The sequence below is a fragment of the Plecotus auritus genome (assembly GCF_963455305.1).
Source record: "Plecotus auritus genome assembly, chromosome: 1".
NCBI classification, from domain to species: Eukaryota; Metazoa; Chordata; class Mammalia; order Chiroptera; family Vespertilionidae; genus Plecotus; species Plecotus auritus.
The window spans coordinates 101,739,568-101,753,591 of record NC_137770.1 but is presented as its reverse complement, the minus strand read 5'-3'; the positions used below and the strand labels follow the sequence as shown (position 1 = coordinate 101,753,591).

Sequence of the window (14,024 nt, the reverse complement as noted above, 5' to 3'; positions counted from 1 at the left end):
TATATAGCAAATTCTACAATTAATAAAACCCTAACTCTTGCTTTCTCCCTCTGTAGAGAGTTGTTCCACCCCCATGGAAACACCGGTAACATTAACTTCCTCCACCTTACAAAGCCTCCACAACCAGCTATTACCTCAGTCGATATTTCCAGTGATAGAGTCGAGGAGAAAATAGCACCAAACAATGGGGTCAAAAACGCTTGGACGACTTTCTTCATCTCTCTGAACCTGTTTTCCTTAGATTCCTCCTCTGTAAAGTGGGGGCAAGAAGTCAGGGGGTTGTTCTGAGGGTTAAAATGAAATAATGTGTATATGTTAAATGCCTTGTCCTAAGGTAATAAGTATTCGATACATAGTGGTTATTAGCATTGTCATTAAATATAAAATAACCTCTCAAAGTTGACAGAGGTGGAGGTGGGGGTGGGGGATGTCCCATTTCTTCAAAAGCTCAAACGCAAACCCCTATCGCTTTTCTATGCGTATATAACTCAGAGATGGCGGGTGGGGGTTCACTCGGGTGGTCTCCGATTCAAACCTCACTCGGAGATGGAGGATCCCTGCTAGAGGCGGCCGCGCGCAGCTCCCGCGCGGGGCTGTCCAAACAGTCCGGGCGCGCGCTGTGTGTTTGGGAGCCGAGCCGGCTGGTGGGTGCGCGGCAGGAGCGCGCACTGGGGGTTAGGGTGCAGCGGGCGGGTAGTGAGCGCGCCGCGGGGCGGCGCAAGGCAAGGGAGCGAGCGTGCGGCCGGCGGGGAGCGCGCATAAGCGCGCGGGGCCGGGAAGTGAGCGGTGGGGTGTGCACGCGCGGCGGCAGTGAGAACGCGCGGCGGGGCGGCCTGGGACTGTTGGCGAGACGCGCGCGAGCCGACCGGCTGTCCGGCGGCGCGAGGGCTCCGGGTGGCGGGCCGGGTGGACACCTGCGGTCCCCGGGGAGAGGGCTTATGCCAGGTGAGTGGGGACTTTTCTGTCGCCGGCGGGATTACAGCGACGGGGTGACGTCCTGGCAGCCGGTCGCCTCCCTTGGCGCGTCGGCGAGCTGGGCGGCATTTGGAGTGTGATGAGGGAGGCTAAGGTCGGGTGGGTTTTAGGTAGAGAAGGGTGACCCCCTTTTCCTGTGACCCGCTGCCTGCGATTCCCACTCTTCCCTGCGGTGCCGTCCTTGCGTGGATCTCTTCCTGCGCGCTCTCCTCCTCTGCATCGCTTGTCCCGAGTCCTGGAAGTCAGGAAAGACTGGTGCAATCCGAGGGACCGTGGTCAACCCGGTGGCCTCACTCACGGGAAACCCGGTCCCTCTTTTGGGACTTCAGGAGTTCTAGTGCACCCCTGTCGAGGGCGGTGTGGAGGACGCGGCGTTTTCTCCTCCCAGGTTGTCCTGTTGCGGGGCGCTGGGTGGTCCGTGATACGTGTTTAGCTTTGGGCGCAGATGGGTCCGGGGTGTTCCTAACACTCCTCCCCTGCCCCCACCGTCCTCCCTGGAACGGTGAGAGGGCATCAGTCGCCCCACTTGCCGCCGTGGCCCTCGAACTCCCGTAGGTGCTCTGCCCCTTACCAGGCGGAGAGGAGGGTGAGAGCCTAATGTTGGCAGGAGGTGGCTAAAGCCACCTGTTAAACTTAGGTCCTGCTGAAAATGAACAGATTTTCGTCCCCACCCCTGCTCCACAACCTCTGACCCCCCAACAGGTAACTGAATCACGCAGGCACGTGTAGGATCTGCCAATGAGCCGGGGCAGGAGGGATTAAAAAGAGAAGAAAATGTGTTCGATGTGATGCAATTTAATAAAAGGCAATAAAATAAACTCCAGTATTTCTCCAAAGCTTTGAAACTTTCCCAGTATTGTTTTACAGTCTAAATTTAAGCATTTAGCTTTTTTTTTTTTTAACCGCAGGAACTAACCTCAGAAAACTTTTAACTCTTTGCCAAGTTGAAAAGAGTTGGTGCAGAGCAGAAAACTTAATATGAGTTAAGGAAAATGATTTTGTGTGTGTGTCTTCCCTTTCTCCCCCCGCGCCCCCCCCCCCAACAGATTGAACTATTCAGATCAGTTGCCGGAGACTATAGGAATAAGGCTTCTTCTATCTCCAATTTTATTGGAGAACACATTTTTTTTTTAACCTGTCTTTCTGAAAGGTATAGAAATAGTAAACCAGATATAAGTGCAAACTTGAGGAAAATGCTCTCAAGAGAAACCTTTATTAAAGATACTTTTCTGCTTTATTTTTTTAAGCACTACATACTTAGTGCTCTAACACGCACTACGAAGTTTGCCCTCAAAGTTCCATGTCTGAATGCTAGATTGTTTTTCTAGGTGGAGGAGGTATTTTCCTTCATGAGGTCAATGTGGAAATACAAACAAATGCCCTATTTACTTGGGACTGGGTGGGAAGGGTGGAAGTTGTCTAAAATCTCCTGCCAAACTTGACAACGTATGTATGGAATCTTGTGTATTTTCTTGCCCAGATCAGTAATAGCCATTTTTAAGTGACTGGATATAGTTCTTGGTAACAGCACTTCAGATGAGCTTTCCTCTGAAATTTGTGGATGCTAGTCATTTAAAAGTAACACATTTTCTCCATTACCAGAGATCAGAAAGCCAACATGAGAATACTAATTTAGAGAAGACTAGAAAGAGAGATGCTTTGAAGAAAGTTTGAATGTGTTTGACTCCCTGATGGCCTATTTGTGGCAGGGGGGATTTGCCTGTTTTGGTGCAGGCTCCGCTGTTCATTAATTCATCCAGCCATCTTTGTAGACTGTTTGAGCACCTACAGTGTGCGGAGCCCTGAGCTAGTCATTGAGCATCCAAACACATCTAGATAACAGCCATATGGCCCAAACTGATTAAAACCAGATCAAGTAAGCCATCCTCAGGAGCTGAAGATACACCTGGCCCTGGTTCCAAAGTTCTCAGACACCTAAGGAGCCTATACTTGTCACCCTGTGTTGATTCTAACCATCATCTCAAATAACTGCAAGAGGTGGATTGGAAGCCTTGAAGTCTGAAGGGAGAGAGGTGAAAGGCTTGGGTGAAGCAGAGAACAGGAGATCCTCTGGAACAAAAAGTTCAAGTGCATCTTATCTACATGGTTGTGGGACAGCTGCCAGTGGCACAGAGGCCATTTGGGGGAAGGTGCCAGGGAATCCTAGGAGCATCCCAGAACTTGAGCTCTTTCCTTTGCTGGTGAAGGGCAGCATTTCATTTCAGTTTCCATGCTCTTTCCGGTGGCAGTGATGGTGGCTTCCTACTGTGCTCTAAGGATGATGGGCTCTACAACTCTCCCTCCCTCTAATATCCTGCAGCATTCTCCTCTTGGATCTTTGAAGGAGCCCAGGGGCCCTGGTAGAAAAGCTTCTATTCACACCGACACAGTGAGGTCAAATGTAGTAGAGTCACTGATAACAGCCTCTGTAGAGAACCACAGTGAAGCTGCACCTCTCAATAATGCCCTGTTCTGCCTTGCCGGTTTGACTCAGTGGTCGAAAGTTGACCTATGAACCAGGAAGTCACAATTTGATTCCTATTCAGGGCACATGCTCAGGTTGTGGGCTCAGTCCCCAATAAGGGGCATGCAGGAGGCAGCCGGTCAATGAGTCTCTCTCATCACTGATGTTTCTATCTCTCTCTCCCTCTTCCTTCCTCTCTGAAATCAATAAAAACATATTTTTAAAAAATAATGCCCTGTTCTTCTTGGGAACTCACAGAATTAATCTTGAAGCCTGTTTTAAGAAAGTAGGTGCTGGGTTACAGTCCCTGCAGACAGGTAAAGAAATGTATAGGGCAGAACACTGCACTTTGCCTTACTGGAGCCGGACGTGATAGCTCTTTATGAATGCATATCTTCAGACTGGATATTTCCAAAGACCCAGCACTGTGAAGACTTGATATTCTCTCTCTCTCTCTCTCTCTCTCTCTCTCTCTCTCTCTCTCTCTCAGTAAAATACACATAACATTAAATTTATCATGATAAAGTGTGTAAGTCAGTGGAGTTCAGTACACTCACATTATATGTGTTTATTTTTTTCTGTAGAAGTCTACAGATATTCATTCAATGAACTTTATTAACTGCATTATTCATCACTAACTTTGTATCTTCTTAACTTGTTAATAACTGAGCTATATTGAAAGATCCCACTATAATGGGGGATTTGACAACATCTGGTACTCTGAGATTACCTGTGCATACAACTTTATATTTTAGTATCTGACAATATGCATTTATAAGTTTATATTGTTAAATATACAAAGTCTAATAGGAATTGAACTTTCATCATTACATAGTTACTTTTATCACTACTGAGGATTTTTTACTTAAAATCTATTTTTCCTCATATAATATAGCCAGAAGTGATCTTTTCATTGTTGCTGTTGTTATTATTTGTTTGATATATCTTTTCCCATCTTTTTTAAAATTTAAGTATCTTTACTGAGGTATAATTGACATTCAAATAACTGCACATATTTAAAGTGTAAATAAATGTAAATTCACAATGTTATGCAGCCATCACCACTATCTAGTTCCAAAACTGTTTCATCACCCCCAAAGGAAAACCCATATCTATTAAGCAGTCACTTCCTCATTTCCCCCCTACTCTGGTCCCTGGCAACCTCTAATCAATCTGCTTTCTCTCTTCATGAATTTGTTCTGGATATTTTACGTAATGGAATCATACACTATGTGGCCTTTTGTGTCTGGTTTGTTGCACTTAGCAATACTTTTGAGATTCATCCACACTGTAGCATGTATAAGTACCTCATTCGTTTTTATGACGGAAGAATATCTCATTGATGGATGCACTATAATTTGTTTATACGTTCATCAGTTCATGAACATTTGGGTTGTTTTCCCTTGTGAGTATTGTGAATAATTCTGCTACAAGCATTTGTTTGAACACTTGTTTTCAGTTCTTTTGAGTCTACTAGTAAACCTAAGAGTGGAATTCCTAATTGATGTAGCAATTCAATGTTTAACCTATTGAGAAATCACCAAACTGTTTCCCATGGTAGCTGCACTATTGTACATTCCCACCAGTAATGTAGGAGGGGTCTAGTTTATCTACATCCTCACCAACACTTGTAATTTTTCCAAGGGTTTTTTTTTTTTAATTGCCATTCTAGTGGGCATAAAGTAGTATCTCATTTGGTTTTGATTTATATTTCCCTAATGACTAGTAATGTTGAGCATCTTTTCATGTGCTTGTCGGCCATTTACAGATCTTCTTTGGAGAAATATTTGTTGAGCAATTTTATTCTCTTTTGTATGAGCTTAAGCTTAGTTATTTTTATAGGGCTTAGTTTGTATATGATCTTCCTTCTCAAATATTCACTCTGTTGTTTTGCTGTTTTATTCTGTTTTCTCTTTCAGGCTTCTGTGGTTACTTCTAGGAAACTAGTTGTCTGACTAATGCTTTGAAATGTTTAAAATTTTGCTTATTTTAGTTGTTGATCCAAAGGCCTGGGTGTTCATCTATTCATTCGGTGATATTTGTAGACTGTTAGGGCACCTACAGTGTGCTGAGCATTGAGATAGTAATTGTGCATACAAATATAATTAGTCCTCCTATGCTTCTGTTTTTGATGTTTGCAGTTTACAATTTATTTATTTAAATTAACAGGTCAGTAGAACCTAACATAGGGGAAAAGAGCAGTACTAACCTGAAAGTGAGGGGATCCACCTCAGGTATCATCACTAAATGGTTTCCTAGTCAGTAAAATTTGGGGCAAGATTAAGTGGCTGTCTTAGTCCCTCTCAGACCTTGAAACTGGAGATTATGAATTAATGATTCACCACAGCTTTCCTTTACATATCCAATTCTGTGAGTATATTTAAAATAGTTCATTTTACACAATCTACTTAAAGGAATTATCTATGTACAAAAAAAATGTCTGTTCTCATATATTAGACTAAACTGTTAGTTTGGTTGATTTCTACCTTCCAAAATGGTGCATATGGTATTTTCTGTAAAGATTCAGAGGGTTTCAAAACACCAATCAGAAAGAATGTATACACCCTTATGTTCATAGCAGCACAATTTACAATAGCTAAAATCTGGAAACAACCCAAATGCTCATCAGTAGATGAGTTAATAAAAAAAAAAAAAAATAGGGGTACATTTATACCATAGAATACTATGCAGCAGTAAAAAAGAAGGATCTCTTATCCTTTGAGACAGACAGCAAGGAAGGACCTGAAGAGTATTATGCTAAGCAAAATAAGTCAATCAGAGAAAGACAAGTATCACATGATCTCACTCATATGTGGAATCTAATGAACAAAATGAACTGATGAACAAAGTGGATCCAGAGATACAGAAGCATGGAACAGACTGCAGAATCTCAGAGGAAAGGCAGGGAAGGGTGGGTGGGTGGAAACAGATCAACCAAAGAACTTGTATGCATATATGCATAACCCATGGACACAGAAAATAGCTGGTGAGGGCCTGGGGCGGGGCAAGGGCAGGCTAGAAGAGGTCAATGGGAAAAAAGGGGGCATAAGTAATACTTTCAATAGTAAATATCCTATCTAATAAAAGAGTAATATGCAAATTGACTGTCACAAGATGGCCACCCCCATATGGTCAATGATGGCTGCCCCATGTGGACACAAGATGGCTGCCACAAGAGGGCTGGCAGGGGAGGGCAGTTGTGGGCTATCAGGCCAGCAGGGGAGGGCACTTGGGAGGGACTAGGCCTGCAAGGGAGGGCAGTTGGGGCAATCAGGCCTACAGGGGAGGGCAGTTAGGGGCGACCAGGCCTGCAGGGGAGGACAGTTCGGAGGGACCCAGGCCAGCAGGGAAGGGCAGTTGGGAGGGACCAGGCCTGCAGGGGAGGGCAGTTGGGGGCATTCGGGCCAGCGGGGGAGCAGTTAGGGGTGAACAGGCTGGCAAAGTAGGGCAGTTAGGGGCGACCAGGCCTGCAGGGGAGGACAGTTTGGGGGGACCCAGGCCAGCAGGGAAGGGCAGTTGGGAGGGACCAGGCCTGCAGGGGAGGGCAGTTGTGGGGGGACCAGGCCTGTAAGGGAGGGCAGTTGGAGGCGACCAGGCCAGCAGGGGAGGGCAGTTAGGAGCAATTGGGCCAGCGGGGGAGCAGTTAGGCATCTATCAGGCTGGCAGGCAGAAGCGATTAGGGGCAATCAGCCAGGCAGGCAGGCGAGCGGTTGGGAGCCAGTAGTCCTGGATTTTGAGATGGATGTCCGACTGCCCATTTAGGCCTGATCCCACCGGGATCGGGCCTAAATGGGCAGTCGGACATCCCTCGAAGGGTCCCAGATTGGAGAGGGTGCAGGCTGGGCTGAGGGACACCCCCCTGCCCATGAACGCATTTCATGCACTGGGCCTCTAGTATAATTAAAAACAAGTGATTCAGAGGGTTTGAAGAGCTTTCACAAATATTTACGTTCCTACCATGGAAAGCACAACTGATAATATAGAAATGAATAAGTTGTGTTCCCTGTCCTTGAGAAACTATGATCTAGTAAAGGAGAGAAAATAAATGTCAAATATGAGTTGATACCAGAGGCCCACAAGTCTTTTGGGAGCAGAGGACAGAGATACTTTCTTTCATGGGTGTCAGAACATCTGTTGGAGAATGTAGCATTGGAGCTGGGCCACAAGGGAAGGATAGTGGAAAACTAGAATGGTAGAATTGTGGCTTTGATTATCATGATGAAGAGTTTAGCCTTGACTTTGGGGCATGCAGCACTGAAGGTTTATGTTCAGGGTTGTGACAGCAGATTTGTATTTGGCTTTACTGTGCAGTAGGCATTTGTATGTGAAGGAATAACTTGAAGTTGAGTGGTATGATCATGGTTGTGAAAGGGAGTACAGAAAGACGAAGATAAGATGGTACAAACAAGGGGAGGACACCAAAAATGTCAAATGTCAAATAGAAGTTTTGGTGCAAAAAAGTTTTTAAAACTTTTATTTTATTCTAGAGTGGAGAGCTAATGACCTTGAATAGATCCAGTTCTTTCTGACTTGCCAAATCAACTTGCAGGCATTGGACCTCACTTTCCTCATATGCTAACTTGTACCCCACACACACTGGATAACCAGTGAATGTACTGATTGAGCTCCTGCTAATGCATATATTAGCAGAAGCTCAGTATGTATTTATGAGTCACACATATTTAAAATGTATGTGAGGAAAATATTATATATTAGACTTTTTTCCCTATTGATCGCTATTATGATTTTAGAGGTATCTTCTGAGGAAAAATATTTTAGTATCAGCATGTAATAAAACCATATTTAAATCAAAATTTCATTTCAAGAAACACTTCACTTTTTTACTATGTTAATTATCAGTTCAATGCCAAAACGTTAAGTTAACCATATAAAATTACTGATATTCAGCTATTTTTGAACTACACAAATGGCAGCTTTACATTATTCAATCTAATAATTGTGAAGGAAATCACCAACAAAATGCAATGGCAACTTATTGAATGGGAGAAGATATTAGCAAATGATACATCTGATAAGAGATTAATATGCAAAATAGATAAAGAATTCATACAATTCAACATCAAAAAAACAATCTAATTAAAAAAATGGGCAGCCCGGCCGGCATGGCTCAATGGCTGAGTGTCAGCCTATGAAACTAGGAGGTCATGGTTTGATTCCCAGTTAGAGCACATGCCCGGGTTGCAAGCTTGATCGTGGAGGAGGCAGCCGAGCAATGATTCTCTCTCATCATTAATGTTTCTATCTCTCTCTCTACCTTCCTCTCTAAAATCAATAAAAAATATATATACTTTTTAAAAATGGGCAAAGGACCTGTATAGACACTTCTCCAAAGGGGACATAGAGGTACATATAAAGATGCTCAATATCACTAGTCATCAGGGAAATGCAGATCACCTCACATCTGTCAGAATGGCTATTATCAAAAATTTAACAAAGAACAAGTGTTGGTGAGGAAAAGGGAACCCTCACGTACTGTTGGTGGGATTGTAAACTGGTGCAGCCACTATGGAAAACAGTGGCAGTTCCTCAAAACATTAAAAATAGAACTACCTTATGACCCAGCAGTCCCATTTCTGGGTATTTATCTCAAGAAATCCAAAACACTAATTCAAAAAGATATCTGCACCCCTATATTCACTGCAGCATTGTTTATAATAGCCAAGATATGGGAGTAACCTAAGTGTCCATCAATAGTTTAAGGAATAAAGAAGATGTGGTACATATATACAATGGAATATTACTCAGCCATAAAGTGGAATGAAATCTTTCAATTTGTGACAACATGAATGGGCCTAAAGGATATTATGCTAAGGTGAAATAAGTCAGACATAGAAAGACAAATACCATATGATTTCATTTTTAGGTGGAATAATAAAAAAAAAAAAGAACAAGCAAATGAAACAAAAACAAACTCCTAGATACAGAGAATAAATTGATGGTTACCAAATTTGGTGGGGGTGGGGAGCAAAATGGGCAAAAAGGGTGAAGGGGATTAAGTACAAACTGCCAGTTATAAAGTTAGTCATGGGGATGTAAAGTATAGCATAGTGAATATAGTCAATAATATCATAATTATACATGGTGTCTGATGGGTACTAGATTTATTGTGGTGATCACCTTTGTAAGATACACAAATGTCTAATCACTGTGTTGTATATCTAAAACTAATATAATATGATATGCCAATTATAATGTTAAATAATTTTTTAAATAGTGCATTTGAAAATTCACATAAAAATATAGTGTTTTTATAGTATTTCTCATTTCATCAGGATGTTAGTTTTGCTTTGGTTTTCCAAGGTGGTGAAGTTTACCAGGTGGTGAAGTTTACCAAGAGGCCTTTGGCATGACTTAAGTAATTGTCAGACTCCACTGCTGAGCTACTGAAACGTTGTGTTTTCTCCCAGAGAGGTCAATAGGCAGTCCTTGAAGTCCTTGAATTTCTGACATTAGTATCATCTTAACTCTTAGTTGGAGTCATCCAGTTTTTTTCAACAAACATTTGGTTGTTCCCATTTCTTGAAAAAGTACTGAAAGTCTCTTATCTCTTCCTCTCTATTAAAATTGGGATATGAGTTTGTGCCCAAAGGCCTGGATTTGAAATGAGTAATTTGAGCTATTTGTTACTAGGTTTCCAGGCAGTACCTAAGAAGAGTCTGGGGAGAAGGGAACCTCTGTATACACATCCTCAGTTTAAACGTTCTTATTCCCTTTCCCCGAACAGGGCTAGCAAAGAGATTTTGGAAGATAAGATTAAAGTTTGATGCAGTGGATTGACCCAGCAGGTCTTGTGTGAGCTGCGCATTCCCTGGCTTGGATTTAAATCTGTTCAATTTGAGATAAGATATATAAGTCAGATGTCTGCTTCCAGTCTGACCAGGGTTTATCAATTCCAATGCTAAAGGAACATGCTCTAAGTCAGCTTTGCTTTTATTTGACAATGAATGAAAAAATTAGCTAAGAATTTGGAGCTTCTCAGAAAAAAACGTTATAAAACAGTAAGGTATAGTTATTGCTTCTAAGTAAGAAGGTCTACATTTTATCTCACCAGAGGAGCACTTCGTGGGAACTGGTAGTTTTTGCTGAATAAATAGAAAGCATACAAACTTGTTTAACAACAGAACAACCACAACTGGAATTTTCTTCTTTTTTTAATTTGCTAAAGAATCCAGAAATGCAATTGGCATGTAGAATGTCCTTTTTTTTTTAAATGAGCTAAGAATAAAATTTTGAAGGGTCTATCTTTGCAAACATTTCATCCAATAGAACTAGGTTTTCCCCTTGGTAGTGTTTGTCTGTTTGCTTCCTCCTGGGTCATATGTTTGGTTACTAGGTACTAAACTGAAATCTAGCCAGGTATTTTTTTTAATTTCTTTATTGATTAAGGTATTACATATGTGTCCTTATCCCCCCATTGCTCCCCCTATCCCCCCCCTCCATGCAGGCCCTGAGGGAAGAAGTCTCCTACTACCAGTTTTCTATCTGTCATTGAACAGAAAATGTGGAAATTAGATTTTCCTAACGTAGAACCTCGTTGTTTTCGGGTGAGGTTCTGCGTTAGGAAAATCTAATTTCCACATTTTCTGTTCAATGATAGATAGAAAACTGGTAGTAGGAGACTTCTTCCCTCAGGGCCTGCGAACCAGCCTGCCTAGGCAAGGCCTCTATCCTGAACTTGTTTGCTTAGTGTAGGCGAATCAGTTACTTTCATGTGGTGTATGGCCCTGAGGAAAATACTGCCTCCTATTAATAGTTGAAACTATTCACAGTTGAGACAGTCTGAAATCAACCTTGTTTTTCTACATTGTTCAGAAAGAGCTTTTAAAAAAAAATCTAAATGAAAGCATGGTAATTGCTCTGGAGAAGTAAAATTACTAGCCTTTAAAATGTTTAATTGTATTTAATACCCTTTAGTGCCAGTTAGAGCTTAAGGTCCTAAATTCTTACTGAAGACATTTCAGAAGAAAAGAAAAAACCCAGTCAGAGAAAAGGCAGCCTCATGAAGCAGATGATAAACCATTAAGCACATCAACATTTGAAAACTCCAGAACAAAACTAACTCTGCAACTCTCCACCTGCCCAGCACTGCCATCCTCAAGCTGAGGTGGATTTCCCTTTGATTTGCAGTGCAGGAAGACAGTCCTAGTTTGCTAGTTTGCCTACTGAATATTTTTGGAAGCATTCTTTTCTTTCCAAGGTTTTTGGTTTCTTGACTTTGAGAAACAGCCCAAACTAAAGAAAAGTTACTACGTGTTTATTTTATTTCAGCCTGTTTGTGTGGAGATCCATTTTTGAAGTTAATTTTGGCCATGGGTTGCATCTGCAGATGTACACAGGCATGCATTCATGGTGATATTTATTACATGTTAACATTTGGAGCATTACTGGTTTAGTGGGTCTGGTGTACCAGTTTTTTCACATATTATTATTTGTGAAGCTAAGTGAAGTGTCTCTTCTATGTCTGTATTTAAAGTTGCCCCCCGCTTCTGTTTCCCACTTGCCCTTGATTGAAACCCATAGATTAAATGAGAGTAATTTCTCCTAAATTTGAAGGATTTGGCCTCTATATGCAATTTAGGGGATAAAGGATAAAGGATGGTCACCAAAACAGTATGAACATGTTCAAAATACTCCTAAGTGTTTAAGCTTTCCTTTTAGATCAAAGGTCTGTTTAAAGGACTCCAATTTATTTATTTTTTTACAAAAAATAAGATGGTTTTGGAATTTTAAAATATAAATTTTGTTTAAGTAATGGATAATTAAGTCTGTATTTTGTGACAAATATTTTCCAAAATCCTGTGGCTACATTAAAAGAGAGAGAGCTTTGCCTACAAGGAGCTTATAGTCTAATTGAGAACAAAAATTACATGCATAAGCAACCAGGTGTGATGATCAAGGTCAGAGAAGAGGAGCACTGTGAAAGAAGGTTTGACAAGGTCTGATACAGTTTTTGAGACAGTCTTTGAAGACTGAGGGGAGAGTGACAGAGGAAGCAGTCAAACTGTGGCTCACAGCTGAGCAGAACATTGAGGGCACCAGGCTGGATAAAGGATTTATATTGTGGAAAGTGAGGTTGGAGAGATAAGGTTAGGGCAGATTCTAAAGAGACACTTAAAGCCCTCTGTTCTTACAGATAGGTTCCCTGGAAGCATAGATCAGGAAAATGAAAAGTGCCAACTTTGACAGGCCTGTGGTATCAAAAGTAATCCAGGATGTTAAAGAGATTATTTAAGTACTACTTGAAATTCACTGGTGAATGTTGGACTGAACATTTGTTTTATTTTTAGCAAACTTGGAAGAAAATTAACTACAGGACCAACAACTACTTGTATTTCTCTACTAGGTCAGCTAGTAGAGTACGCATATCTATATGTGCATCTTTGGTACAGTGAGGGATGGAAGGTTACAGAGACTGTACTTCATGTGTAAAATAGGAGCTTGAACTGAGTTTTGCTCAGAATTATCAGATGTGCTGTGATAACTAGACTAAACTCATTTTTATGGAGCTTGTCTATAAATTATTTTTAGGTGAGAAATGAAATGGTTAATTTAGTCAAGAATGTTTTTAAAGCCCTGATCAAAGGTGAATAATATAAAGAAAGAACTTCAGTACTCAGTTTCCTTTTAACTTATGAATTGGGTTAATAAAACAATATAAAAGAGTATTGGCATCATTTATAGCTCCATCACCTAGTTAATTTCTTATTATAAAATTCATTTTTGTCAACAAATGGAGAAACACTAAAAGTTTCTTCTTTAATGTTTAAGAAAATCAGAGCAAAGTGCCTATCACATCAATACATGTTGAGATGAACAAATGTTGTCTAGAACTACTAGCATTAAGGCCAACAATGCTAGTATTTTGTGTTCACTGACTATTTCATCAAAGAGTGTGTACTTTTCACCAAAGATGGTCATTCTCTTTATTTTCACCCACTGCTTAACCATATGAAAAAGCCCATTCATGGCTCAGAAACAATTCCACTGTACTAGTAAAACTCCTTCATTTTTAATATTCTTGAAGGTTAAGAAAAACCTATCCTTTTTTTTTTTTAATAATGGCTTGGTTGTTAGGGTTTCTTATGGTATAGCTTTAAAGATAAATTCCGTACCAAGGTTGTTTTTGTAGATTTGGTAACAAGTCTTCATAAAATTCCTGTGAATGGAAGTAGGAAAGAATGAGAGATCTAAGAGTAGGGTTGAGGTGGAGCATTGATCCTGCCCTAGTGTAGAATCTGACATGGGAAGAAGGGGGGGGGGGATTTTTAAGAAGCTTATTTCTGCCCCTTTCCCAGCTAAGCTGTGGTTAATAGTGGGTGACTAGACAGGGATGAGGGCCTAAAAACCTGTATCATGGCGTCCGTGGGGTTCAGAATCCTAGGATCCGCACCTGGGTATTCTCTTTTGTGAAGCGTTTACCTTGGCAATGAGTTGGAGCAGTTCTCTTTTAAAGTGTATTACAGACATGCTAAGCAAAATTAGTTCCACATCACTTGGTTAAGGTGGATAAGTTTCCTATTCATGTTCAGAATTAGTATAGACAATAATCACCCCTGTGATTTTG

The 14,024-nt window shown here is 41.2% G+C and overlaps 1 protein-coding gene across 1 annotated transcript in view; it reads left to right on the top strand.

Annotated features, from left to right (window-relative positions):
- Positions 1 to 760: 760 nt before the first annotated feature.
- The window catches only part of PROSER2 (proline and serine rich 2), a 44,796-nt gene continuing 31,532 nt past the window's right edge, over positions 761 to 14,024 (top strand). The window contains exon 1 of the mRNA XM_080679411.1: positions 761 to 945. The gene's annotated coding sequence lies outside the window, so the exon portion shown is untranslated. The remainder of the gene's footprint in view (positions 946 to 14,024) is intronic.